The 14,126-nt window shown below is 49.2% G+C and overlaps 1 long non-coding RNA gene across 1 annotated transcript; it reads right to left on the bottom strand.

The window, feature by feature from the left end:
- Positions 1–425: 425 nt before the first annotated feature.
- Positions 426–6,623, bottom strand: LOC106983496 (uncharacterized). Its single transcript, XR_008298661.1, has 5 exons — positions 5,991–6,623; positions 5,074–5,195; positions 4,079–4,195; positions 1,168–1,360; positions 426–913 (listed from the first exon to the last, which is right to left on the bottom strand). It is a non-coding gene; the product is annotated as an uncharacterized LOC106983496 (long non-coding RNA).
- Positions 6,624–14,126: the final 7,503 nt, after the last annotated feature.

Genomic DNA, 14,126 nt, shown 5'->3' on the forward strand with positions numbered 1-14,126 from the left:
CCGCGTGGGGCTCTGGGCTGATGGCTCAGAGGCTGGAGCCTGCTTCCGATTCTGTGTCTCCCTCTCTCTCTGCCCCTCCCCCGTTCATGCTGTGTCTCTCTCTGTCTCAAAAATAAATAAATGTTAAAAAAAATTTAAAAAAAAATTTCAAGAATTATTAATCACCGTCATGTTATGTAGCCAGACAAAAAAGGCCATGTTGAATGATTCCACGCACATGAAAATCCCAGAAGAGGTAAAGCAACAGAAACAGAGAGATCAGTGGTTCCAGGGATTGGGGTGAGGGAATGAGCAGTGACTGATCAGTAGCACAGGTGTCTCTGTGATGGAAGTGTTCTAGCAGTACCTAGTGGTCATGGTTGTACAACATTGTCAATGTACCTAATGACACTTCAACATCCAATTTAAAAGGATCAGAGTCAAACTTTACTTGAAGTCAATTTATACTTTACTTATAAAACAAAATACACTAAGCCATTCCATATCTGAATAAAAAACACAAAAATTTCAAAAAAAAAAAAAAAAGCAACGACAGGGGAGGGGAAGCCATCCTTTGGGGCTGCAGCCGACACGAGCCACTGCTTGGGAGCTGAGGCTGGTTGTTCAGCTGTAGCAAGTGGTTGTTCTAGTCCTTCCGTAACCCCAGTAGCTGGGGCTGGAGCCTGCTCATGCTCCAGGGCTGCCAAAGGTGCGGGTGGTTCTTCCAGCTCCTGACAGTGAATCAGAGCTATAACTACCACCTGCACTGGCTCTGACACTGCAGGGAGGGTCACTGCTTTTCCTAATTGCTGAGCTCCAGCAGGAGTGATGGCTTCAGCCACCTTGGGCTCTGAAGCTGCAGCAGGCACCACAGTGGGAGCTGGGGCTAGCTCTTGAGTTGGTTCTGGATCCTGCTCCGGAACGGGTGCTATAGCTTCAAGAAGAGAAAGTATCACCATGATTGCCTTTCCATGTCTCTTCCAAATAAAGGAAACCTCTCCCACCAGTCAATGTCTTCTGAGTCCAAGAACCCACCTCCAGGAAGTCTCCCCAGATGGCAGACCATGGGGACAATTATCTGAGACTACTCACGGCTCCTGATCCAAACACAGTTTAAGGATACTTGTTCTGTGCGGCCTACCCTGTGCCCTCCACATGCTCACATCGCCCACCCTGAGTTCTCCTCACCCTCAACCTCTGGCTCATTGGGCTCCATGTGTCCCAGCTATGAGAGGAAAACAGACGTATGGTGCTCCAGGTGTGAGCCCAGCATGTTAAGCCCCACATATGCCAGCAGCATCTTCAGGCAGGAAAATTCTGCAGGTTGGAAAAATCCTCAGGGGAGTGGTTCATCCAGGTGCCCAGAATGGAGAAGATGGTCCTGGAGATACAGAAGTGGGCAGAAGAATCAAGACTGATGTCTCAGGGCACCCAGTGGGAACCTGGGCTCCTATGCCTCCAGCTGTCCAGAGGCTGGTCCTACTCCTTGTCCACCTCTGATTTGGCACTCCTGCTAAGATAGTCCTGGTCACTGAGGAGAGTCTGGCAAAAAGCCATTTTGAATGGGAGCCCTTAACCAATGATGGGGCCATCTCTGTCCTTCTTGGAGAAGGACTCTGCTCTGTCTCCCTGCCTACTTCCTGCTGGAATTCAACTCCATGTGGGCAGGGAGGGGTGGTGTCTGGTCGGTTCATTGTCCTCACTGCATACACCAGTGCTCCATGAATATCGGAACAAATAGGAAACAAAGGAACCCGTCTCTCAGCAGGGCTTCTCAGGACCCTCCTAATACCTCAAACTTTACCTCCTCCGCCTACATGTTGCTTTATTCACTTCGCATCCATGTGGGTGTCCCCCCACTGACCCTAATCTCCCACAAGGTGGGGGACATCTGGTCCCTGAGCCCTCACTGGGTCTCCGAAGCACTTGCTGAGCACCCACCGTTGAAGTGCCACCAGATTGGTGAGTGTGATGCTCCCCACACCCTTTGTTCTGGGTCCAAGGATGGGGGTGGAGGCAGGACTGGGAGTGGGAAAGGATGGGGTTGGACTCTCTTAGGAGGTGACTCTATCCTCTGGCTCCCTCTGCTGTCCCACTGTGCCCACACCACATCTACGGCTCTCTAGAACCCCTTTCTCCTCTTCCAGAAGCCCTCAGACCTTTGCCCGCTCAAAGGAATCGCAGATGTGTGGGATACAGGGTCCAGAGCCCTTCCAACTCACCGCCCCCCCGCTGCCCTCTTGGAGGGGGAAGACCCTCCTGCATTGTCTAAAGCCCACTCACATTTTCTGCTCCTCCAGGGGTCTGCCATCCTTATCCCATTCAGGAAGGACGCATCCATACCTAGAGGAGGCCAGGAGGGCATCATATCACCTGTCCTGTGTATGCTACCTCTTGTCATACCTAGTGTCACTGACCCCTGTGTAGAATGGAGCCCTAGAGGGCAGGGTGTTGTCTGCTCTGTGCCTTGCATGACAGTCAGCTCCTAAAGAAGTGCCTGCGTCTGGTGGAGCTTCCTGTATGTTTGATGAATGAATGGGCTTCAACTAGCACCATCACAGATATCTGAGTGGGCCTGGGGCCACCTGCTCACCCCCAGGGATCCCTGCTCTGGTCTCAGCCAGGATTCAGACCCCCAGATGGAGCCTCAAATATCCTTTTCAAATGGGAGAATGGCCCAGCTCAAGACCTGGTGACAGTGACAGATGAGGCAGAAACGTCATCATGGGGAAGAGGACAGTAATAACCCAGCACAGCCACAGCCCTGCCAGCAGACCGTTCCACAATGCCAGGTGCACTTTCCCTGCAGGGCCCCACTGGGTCCCTATAATAACTCTGCCCCCATCTGAGGAACAGACTGAGACTTGGGGAGGTTTGGTGGCATTCCCAAGACTCAAAGCCTGTAAGTGGCCAAATTCAGTGGGGCTGTGGAGAGGCAGGGTGCTCACCTTAGAATCAACAGATCCAGCACCTTTCAGTAGTGGGAAAGTTCTGTACATGTCCAGGAACATGGAGACATGGGGGCGGAGGGCAGCGGTCTTTGCCCAGGAAAACAAGGCACTGGATGCTACACTTGCTTATCCAGCAAGCCTGCCTAGATGGTCCAGACCATACTGGTCTCATTCTTATTCACGGTTGAGGCATTTTTACCCTGAGGTGGAACAGAGGAGAGACACAGAGTCAGGCAGCACACTGGCCACCAGGAGGGTTAGGGGACAGAATGCAGAACCAATCCCCAAGCCTTCAGTGGCTTGTGGCAAGACTGAAACATAGGAACCCACAGTAGGAAAAAGGATTTTGGCGTTAAAACTAGAATTTGAGGTGGATAGTGACTGAACATGTGAGTATTTCAGGTCAGATTGTTAGCTGAGTATTGACAGCACCTCCCTGCATCAACAGCATCATCCATGTGATTTCTGACAATACAGCCCATTCTAGAGAAGAGAAGGCAGAGGCATTTCCTGGGGTTAGAGGGATTAGGGTAATAGGTCATGTAGGATGTCCAGTGAGCACTGTAACATGGCAACAAAAGAGAATCATGTCAAAGTCCCACATCAGTGAAGAGCTAAATGGGTGTGGTAACCCATCTCCCTTCTGGAATGTTGTAGCCCAGAGAGGCCCCTACTCCTGACCTGGAGGAGCCTCAGGGATGTGTTCCTTGGCAACCAAACTGCAGAGCAGCAGACAAAATACCATGAGCCCCATGTCCCTTCTGGCAAAAATCTCCCTACTCATGATGATCATTTGCCAGATTTGGAGAAGGTGTGCAAGGATGGTCAGGCCAACAGGGACACCTGGGAACAGGAGTTAGGAAAATACTTACAACAGTGAAAAAATACTCTAGATCAGATGGGATGTGAAATGACTTCAGGTCTCTTTTCTGATATTCCTACAAATAAGTGGACAGTGACTTTGCATCTGGCCATGGCAGGGGCTGGGCCGTGAAGGCAAATTTGAGGAGGATTTGGGGATCCAGATTCATCTGGGAGCAGAAGTCTACAAGGGGGCCCAGGGGAGTAGCAGTGTGGCTTCTGGGCCCTGGGATCTTTTTGCTACATCTGGGCCCTGGCTGTTGGGTCTCCCTGGTACCTGCACTCACCCTGAGTGGCTTAGGTCCTGCATCCTGTTGGTGGTATGGGGGCATATTCCTGTCCTTCACGGAAGTTGAGCAGAGGATCTCATCACTCAACTCCTGCCCCATCTCTGGTGTGCAGTTCTGTAAAGACAGTGCAGCAGATAGGCAGGAGGCCTCAGAGTCCTGACTGGCTGCCTTTACTGGCCCTCAGACCCATGTGACTCCATTCCAGACACACTACACCACAGTGTGCACAGACTTCCACCAAGGAGGAAAAAGATACATGCGCAAGGACCTTGGATTAACCCTTGCACAGGAAAGAAGCACCTCAGGAATCCCTTTTCCACCCTACCCACCATGACATTGGTGTGGACATGATGGGGCCACCAGGTTATCCAGTGCCCTCCAACCTTCTCTAGCCCCGGGCAGGACCTCCTCACATGTCCCTCTTTCCCTGAAACTGAAGAGGAGGGAATGGGGCTGCCCAGGGATGGCTCGAACAGGTGGCCTGAACTGAACTGGCCTTCCCTAGGCTGCTCTGTATTACTTTACGGGGCTTTCAGAAAAACAGCCTGAGGCATTGGGAGCGAGGGTTGAGCCAACATCCACAGCATCTGAAACATCTTCCCCACTGGGGTCTCTGGAAGCCAGAGCTCCAGAAAGAAAGAACAGCAAGCAAACATTTTTTACTATCAAGTGTTCTCAGCCAAGTGAGCCTGGTGTGGGACTATACTAGAATATGGGTGCCTGGTTATGGGGATTCCAAGTTCTCTTGGGGTCTGTTGTCAAGGCAGTAGCTTCACTGCCTAGGATCACCTACCCGAGTCCCCTCCAGGGATAACACCTATGCAAATAGAGCCCTGGGCTGCTGGCTTCTCACCCCCTTTCTCCATGAAATGTCTCATCTGTACACAGTTACACCAATGCACTACTCTCTACAGTCCCCTGGGAAGGTCTGGGTGCATCCGGGTCCCAACTTTGAGACACATCTAGGTTCAGACACAAGTCTTCATTCTTACCTGATTTTGACCCTGGATAAGCCATTGTGCCTCTCAGGGATGGTCTGTGTCCTTCCTGTGCAATGGAGATTATTCTAGCATGTACTTCCTCGGGATGTCCTCAGGCATATTTCGGATGATACCTATGAAATTGGAGGAGTAGTGTCACACATAGGAAATGCTTCCAACCGTATTTTCATCGTCTCTTCACCACCTCTGAACCTGCAGCTCCTCAGATCCCCGCCCCCCACCGTCCTTACTGGGGTGTGTGTGTGTGTGTGTGTGTGTGTGTACCAGTGTTTACATTCTGGAGGCCCAGAAGATGGGAAGGATGGGCAAAAGCTTCCCAAGATCTTAGGCTAATTTCCAAAGCAAACCAGACAGAATGGATTGGAGCTTTGGCCTAGAAGGTCAGAACCCACCCTTACCTCTAGGCTCTGCCATTCTCTCCCTCTCCACTGGGCACAATGTGGACAGGGGTGCACTCAGTGGGTTGCCCTGACCTGGGGTCCTCCTCAGACAAGAATGTGCTGGAATGCCTCCTGTCACCCTCCTGTTCACCCTCACCCCCACACCATCTCCATGTCTGTACAGGTACAATAACACAACCTTTTCCAGAGCCCCCTCAGAAAGCCTGGGTGCAGCCAGAATCCCAACTTTAAGGACATGGAGCTAGATTCATGCTTGGTTCTGCCTTTTGACCAGTCCCTGTGATTCTGGAAAAGGCACTGACCCTGTCAGTGTCCTCATCTTTTCCCCTCAGTGGCTCCTTGAGATCCCCACCTCCTGTATACATGTCCTTGTGGAACTCCCTCCTCTGGAGTGTGGCCTAGACTTAGTGATTCACTCCTATTCTACAGAAGATGGCAACAGGACCCAAAGCCCCTTCCAAGGTTTGGTTATAAAATCTCAGTGCCCAGCCACGTGCTCACTCTGACCTGTGTTCTCTCTCAGATCCTCACACTGGGGAACAGGCCTCTATGTTGAGTCATGACACAGACACATGCATGTGGTCTAGCACTGAGAGACAACAACAGAAGAGAAGAACTCAGGCCTTTGATGTGGACTGAACCCTGCTAACACCCCTAAGTGAGCTCAGGTTCTGAGTGAAGCAAGTCCTGCCTCAGTGCTGACAACAGCCCCAAACTCCTGAGAGACTCTGGTAGGAGCCCCCAGCTGAGTGCTGCTGGATTCCTGGTTCCCTGGGACTGTGAGACAGTAAGTGTTTGTGGGTCAAGCCACGAAGTGTGGGGAAATACGGTCATACAGCCCTAGTAGCAGAGTGCTGAAAATGTCATCCTGCCCCAGGCCCCAGGCCTCCCCCTTCTCCCTCTCTGCTCTCCTCCCCAACTCTCTCCAGCCTTCCTAGCCTCCTTTCTAACCTCCACTCTGACAACACCAACTTCTGCCTCCCAGCATCTGCACTCCTGTGCCCTTTGCCAGGCTGCATATGCTCAGATTTGTGCAGGACTGACTCCTTCTTGTCCTGCTGAAGAAAATATTAATGTCAGCTCAGCACAACCTCATTGGACCCTCACCTGGTGGAGCTCGGACCCAGTTTAATTAAAAAAAAGAAAGAAAGAAAGAAAGAAAGAAAGAAAGAAAGAAAGATAGATAGAAAAGAAAAAAAAAAGGAAAGAAATAAAGCTGAATCTCAAGGGTAGTCAACAAATAATAAAAATACTATAATTAATAGAGAAATAGAGAAACATGATCTAGATATTATTAAAGCCAACAGAGGAGAAAATGGCATAACTAAAAATAATTAAAACAAAAAGCAGAAAGGGGGAATGAAGCTGCAAAGAGCAGAATGGTGAAGTACAACGGCAAGGTTTCAACATAAGTATACCTGGTTTGTGGCTTCCAGGTGCTGACTGAGATCTAGTTGCATTGAAGGCAAAACAGCTGGCAATATGGTGGGCAGGTCAGATGAGGCTAAGCACTGAGGCGGTCATATTGCCTGGAGACCTGTCACTCACCACCAGGCAGCCTCCACACTGAACAGCCCTTTAGCATCTTGGGCATGGGTCTCTGAGAATTCCAGGAACTTCTCCCTACTAAGGGACCTCCACTGCATGTGGGACTTTGGGAGCCACTCCAAAGCTGTGCACTGAAACCCTGTCCCTCTCTGGCCCGGTGACGTGTACTTTGGGGACAGAGCCCACGCCTGCAAAAGAGAAGGTGGAGAGCACAGGGAGGCCTTCCAGAACCCAGGGATGCCATCAGAGTCTTCCTGTGCATAACTCCAGGGGCAGCATGCATTCTGGGGGCTCCCTAGGGAGCAAAGCAGTGGCCCTGCCATAGAGAACAGAAGGAAGGAGCATGGGGTCCTGCATTGGGCACAGAGGGCAGGGCTCTTCTCTCCAACCATGAGAGTGGCATGTCCATTACCCCTAGTGACAGAAAGAGGAATTTGGTCCCAGGTTACATCCTTCTCTGCTCTTCTCACCTCACACACGCTCCGGGGCATCTGCTTCCACCATCGAAAACCCTACCTACTTCCTGAGCTATCTCCCTAATATCCACATCCTTGGGGGTTAGCTCTGCCAGAATTCCTCACAGATGTTTCAAACTCAAATCCTGAACTAATTCATATTTGGCCCCATCTGTGATAGTCTGGCGATGAACATATCCCTAATCCTTCAGCCTCCTTTTCATCTATCTCAGCTTCTGCCACATATTTTTAGTGCCTTCACACTCTGCCTCTGGGTTCCATCATGCACCTTGACTCAGTCCCTGAGAGTTCAGGGAATGTGACTCTAGCAGAGGCTAGAAACTGTTTGTGCCTTTGCCTTGGCCTCTGACACAGGAAGGACATGCTCAGTCTAGCAAAGCCTTTCCAGCTAAAACTCTCCTAGATCAATCAGCCAACAGCCAGCTGAACAACACCCATGGGACGAAACAGAACCAAAGTCCACTCTAAGGACAAAAAAAAAACGGTGAGAAGTTTATTGTCCCTGTTGAAAATAGAGGAAGAAAGTCCCTTCCCATCCTTTTACTTACAGCATTTACTTTAGGAAATTTGTGATTTCAGAGGCTTTCTCCCCTCTTTGAAATGTATATAAGTCCTTTGTGAAAACTAGATAGGTCTTCTGCCAGTTTCGAGGTCCAAGAATGTCTTTCTTAAGAACCAGGGAGCCCTCCCTCTGAACTGTTAACATCAAGAAGGACAGCACCCCTCTGTCCCCATTCCTGTGACCCAAATCTCAGTGGGTACCATGATTCCAGTGTAACACTATCTCCTGTCATTAAGATAGGAAACTTGGGGGTTTTTTTCCTGGATGAAGCCAAGAGTTGGTCACCCCAATTACCAAGCAAACTTGGAATGAACTGTAACAAATATTGCTGTCACATCCACTTACTTGAGGGTTAATACCTGTTTATCCAGAGAACATGTATGTAATGAGTTGTGTCTGCATGGCTATGTAAAAGGGTGAGATTTCTTCTGTCTTTGCAATCCCTTGGTAGATTCTCTGTGATGCACAACACAATCTGGTTAATGCTAATGCAATGATAAAAATGTTTCCTTTCCCTACTATCTTTCTGAAAAGGATTTCCAAGTTGAGAGATTTTGTGTTTAATCATATTTCCCCTACATGACCGAAGATGTATGAGTAAGCCCAGTTAAGATTAGCCAAATACAGGGGCGCCAGGGTGGCTCAGTCGGTTGCACTTCTGACTTCAGCTCAGTCATGGTCTTGCAGTTTGTGAGTTCAAGTCCCGTGTTGGGCTCTGTGCTAACAAACAGCTCAGAGCCTGGAGGCTGCTTCAGATTCTGTATCTCTCTCTCTCCCCCTCCCCTGCTCATGCTCTGCCTCTCTCTGTCTCTCAAAAATAAATAAATGTTAAAAATTTTTTTAAAAGAAAAAAGGATCAGCCAAACACAGCCCAGATGAGGTGAACTGCTTTAATGCACAGATTAATTAAATGGTTGTTACTATATGCCCCTGAGGTTTCTGCGTCAGCTTTCTGAGACAACACACTCACAATAGGCAACTAACACATTGTCACAATAGGCAACTAACACATAGTTATCAATATTTCTACTGCTAAACAACAAACTGCCAAAGAGTAACCTTGGGAGTCTCTGCAGTCCCCTCTTCCCCATCCAAACTCCTGTCTCCAAAGTTCCTCACTCAGTTAAGTCTACTTTCCTAACCTCTCTGACGCTGGAAATCCCTCTTCTATCTCATTGCCCATATGTGAATTCAGACACCTCCCCACCCCATAACTACATGTTTGTTCCAGGTTTGCTCACCTTGCATATACCCTCCCTTAGAGCAGTCAAAGCAAAATTCCTACCCAAAACACCTCCTTCCACTGCTCTGTTGAAAATTTCCTCAGCTCTGCATCCAAACTCCATGAGACAGAAGACAAAGCCTTGGGAGGTCTGCCATTGCCCTCGCAAACCGTCTTCTTTAATATTTAGTTACAACTAGCAGTTGGGGAATCACCAGACCTTTCCTACAGCCAGGGCCTCCACCAATAACCATCTGTCCTGATGGAGACACAGCAGGGCTCCCAGAGGCTCTCGCCCACCCAAGGGAGATGCAGGAAGGGGGATGGGGACACACTTACCTGCAGACCCCCCAGCAGGCAACTGGAAGAAGAGAAGCAGGGAGGTGAGACGGGATAGCAAAGAGCCTCTCCGGCAATCCTCCATTTCCTCAGGGCTGGGGAGGCACACGGCAGGAGGCAGGAGAACACCTACAGAGACGAGGAGGGCCAGCCCACAGCTCTGGGCCTCAGAACAGACAGAAGGGCTCAGGGCTGATAATAATCCCCAGAACAAGAAGAGTTTTTGCTACTAGTCATTAAGCTGATGGGGCTGGGGGCCCCAGGACAAAGGCTGCTCAGGACAAAGGACCTGGCCTTACTCCCAACAGAGGGCTCCATCAATTCCCCATGAAAAGTTGATCCTCATCCTCTATATCTCTGAGGAGTTTCTGCCTCAGGACAAAGGAATCCAGGAGGGGGCTGCCTGGGTAGCTTAGTCGGTTAAATATCTGACCCTTAATTCCAGCTCAGGTCTTGTTCTCAAGTCATGAGTTCAAGCCCCATGTTGGCACGGCACGTGAAGCCTACTTAAAAAAAAAAAAATAAGAGGATCCCAGGAGAGAGAGAGCACAGAAACGATAAAATGTGTCCTGGTCAGACAAAAAAGGGCTTCAAACCACCTACTGCTGGGTGGAGTGGGGGTCCAGCAGCAAATAGTACTGAGAAGAACAGATTCTGGAGGTGACTGCTGACTTCTCTAGTGGCCAGATTCAGCCACTCTCTAGGCAACCACCTTAGGCTAGTTTCTTGACCTGTTCTGCCTCAGGTTCCTCAATGTCAAGTGGGGATAGTAACAGGATCTCACCCCAACATGCATGGATGTAGTGCTACACAAATGTCAATAAATGAATGAAGTGCAGGCATCACTGTATTTGTCCTGGGTCTTCTCAGAGCCTCATTATTACCCAGCACCACCACCCTCACCACAATCTCAGCCACTTCCTCAAAGCCAGCTGCTCCCACCTTTCCTTTTATTGGCCGAAAGCATCTTCAGAACCAACTTATCTGTTTAAAAAGCTGAGACTTCTGGAATGTCTCTAACTCAGTAGTGTGAGATCTCACCAGACCCCAGATCTGCTCTCAGAGATTGCACCTGCAGTTAGCTGCGCTGAGCCCAAACCCTGCTTCCAATTCCAAAGTTGGGTGCCATAGGGTCTTTTTGCCTGAGAGGCAGGTGGTTCCCAGGTGAGTGGGGAAGCAGAACCTGAACGGGTTACAGGGGTCTGAGCCAAAACAGGGTCCTGGGACCCCACTAAGCACTCCCAGACAGGAGAGTCCACCCTTCTCTGACTCCTGCACCATTTGAAAGTGAAAGCTTACAAAAAACAATCCCAGCAGACTCTGCCTTTTCTTCTGGATATGCACCCCCATTATCAGGAATGAAACAGCATGACCAGAACCAGAAATACAGGACAAACCCACCCTGCATGAGGACAAACAGAGGCTCAGATTCAGCAATCCTTTGTTGAAGCACTGCTACTCTCCACTTTGGCTAACTTCTAGACCAAAAGCAGGGAGTATGTGTGGCAGAGCCAAGATTAACACCTATCCCTGTGCATGGGGCTCTCTGTCCTGGCTCTTCACTACCCAGATGATTACATGTCTATTTGTGAATCACATGTGGCCAGAGCCATTGAGGAGTCCCAGTGTAGTTGCTATGTGTATTTTTCACCAGGAGACCACCAAGGTGCTCTCCACAACTTGGCAGCAGAGAGGTTAAGACTGAGCAACAGGAGCTTCCAGAATCAACTCCAGGACCCTGGCCCTGACCAAATGAATGGACATTGAACTATCGCTTGTTAGTATTTTGTTCTTACACATGGCTTCAGTACAACAATTCAGCCCTCTCCTTGCCAGGCCACAGTGTGCACAAAAAAAGGCAGATTCTATGGTCTCTGAAAGAAAACCGGGGAGCACGGGGGCTTCCTCACCATCCCCTCCCTACCTGCAGGTTCCCATCTCAGTAAAGGATAACTGGGTGAACCCAGTTATCTCTGCCAGAAACTGGAGGGACATTCCACTACACACTCCATGTTCCCACCCAGTCTACCTCCAATGTACCACAATGTTCAAGACTTTTCTCAAATCCGTATCCATGGCCATTACCTGGCTCCTGACCACCCTCATCCCCCCCTGGCCCAAGAAGGGTGTTCCTGCTTTCCCATGAGTGTCCCCTGCTCACCTCCAGCCTGACCTCCTCAAGTTCATTTTCCTTCCAAGGTCATGATCCTTTCAAATCAGCTTGTGTCAGATCTGCCTCATCTGTTCAAGGAATCCCCCTAACAACCCCTTGTCTGTGACCCCCAATCCCAGGCTTCCTCTCTGACCTCTTTCCATACTCTCCCAGTTGCTCCCTCACTGGCTTGGGTGACTCCCTCCAGTTCATGGAGTTTTGCCATCCTCAGGCCTTCTCACAAGCCACTGGTTGATCCTGCTTGCTCTCTTGTCCCTCAAACCCCTCAACATTCCAGTCTCACCTAAAGTGACCTTCCTCAGAGGGGCCCTCACCAACCTTTCATCCCCATACATGCCCCATACACATGCTTGTTGGAGTTTAATGACACCCTGCTGTCCACAATAGCCCTGACAAGCATTCTTCTGGGGCATGTCTGTGACATTCACAAAGGGAAGCACTGTGTGCCCTGCTCAAGTGTCCAGCACATAGTAAACACTCAATAAACTTTGTTGAGCTCATTTGCAGAGGACTCCCTGCAGCAGCCGATTGGCTACTCAGCCTTATCTAAATTGGGCAAACATTTCGGTCCATTGAGAAACACGAAGACTGTTAAAACGCTGACCTAAACAAGTCAGCCCCTTGGTGGATACAACAACTCCACCATCTTTCCCACTTTGCTTCTTACCCCAAACATAAGTTAGTCCATCAGTGAAATGTCCCCCGGATAGAATGGTCAGATTCAACACCAAACACCTTTGTTTGCTCACTTAAGCATGCCCAGTTCTGAGGTGTTCACATGTTAAGTGATTGGTGTTAAGACAATAGCTTGACCTAGAGCCTCCCTGGTCACACTTCTGCCATGTTGTTGTCATTACTGTCTTCATTCTGCACGTGAGGAAACCAAATCTGTCTGAATTCCACAACCACATACTTGGCAAAGACTCTCTAATCCTCTGTTCACTCTTGATTGTTCTGAATGATCTGCTATATTTGTTTTCATGAAACAAGGACTGCCTGATCCACTGATACACGAGAGTGATTGGCTTCTGCTCAGAGGTCTGGTCTGAGATACTAAAACTCTAAGCACACCTAGGACATCTGGAGAGATCTGAAACATCTGATTTCTTTATCCCCAAATGTCCATTTCTTCCAATGTCCACTTAGACTTGTGAACATGCGCCAAATGCAACTTAAAGCAAAGTAGACTAATGAGATAAGGACCTATATTAGCCTCCAGATCCATCCACCATGGCTCCCACCAATCCCTGCCCTCAAGTCTGCTTGAGGGAGACTCCTCAAGACCTAAGAGACATTAGGGGAGTTTGATGAAAAGACTGAGGGAAGGAAAACAAATTTGACTGCGCTCCTCCTAAGTGCCAGGAACTGGGCTACACAAGTTGTATTTATGACACTTCATTTTCACACATGCACACAGACATGAAGGAAGACATGAGCCCTGCCATCTATTAGCCTTTAATCCAGGAACTTCCTAGAGGAGGGAAGGCTGGACCTGCAAGGACACTCCCCCCCACCTCCCAGTCCTCAAGCCCAGCCCAGCCCCCAGCTCTGCACAACTCCAGTTGAAAAAGGAGCAGGAAGAGGACCTTGGACTCAGCAATGGCCCAGAATGACATGGCCAGAAAGCTTATCTCCTCTGAATTCCAGTCCTTGGATCCCATGTTGGGAGGGAGAAACATGAAGGAATGACAAAGCACAGGGAAGATGTTCCCTAAGGACCCTGGAAGGACACCTGGAGGTACTGCAGGAAGGAAACCAAACAGCAAACTTCACTGCTCTCCCCCAGCTCATCAGGCTCATGTCTCAGCTGCTTTATCAGCAAACACTGCTCACTGGCTGCTCACTGGCCATTAATGATTTTTCTTGCTCAGAATATAAATTATTCTGATGTTAATGCGGTTAATATTATACTTTCTTCTTTTTTTAATTTTTTTAACGTTTATTTATTTTTGAGACAGAGAGAGACAGAGCATGAACAGGGGAGGGGCAGAGAGAGAGCGGGACACAGAATCTGAAACAGGCTCCAGGCTCTGAGCTGTCAGCACAGAGCCCGACGCAAGGCTCGAACCCACGGACCGTGAGATCATGACCTGACCCGAAGTCGGACGCCTAACCGACCAAGCCACCCAGGCGCCCCTATACTTTCTTCTTTAGCAGCCATATAATATCTATCTTTCTTCATGTGTGTTTCAAACAGTTCCAGAGAAATACCTAAACCATGAAAGAAGGACTAAGGTAAAATGAATTGTGTTTTTATAATGTGCCAGTTGGTGGAAACGATTAAACACGCTTTTTAAAAACCCGTAATAAAATAAAGCTTAAC

The sequence above is a fragment of the Acinonyx jubatus genome, chromosome B2, assembly GCF_027475565.1.
Source record: "Acinonyx jubatus isolate Ajub_Pintada_27869175 chromosome B2, VMU_Ajub_asm_v1.0, whole genome shotgun sequence".
NCBI lineage: Eukaryota > Metazoa > Chordata > Mammalia > Carnivora > Felidae > Acinonyx > Acinonyx jubatus.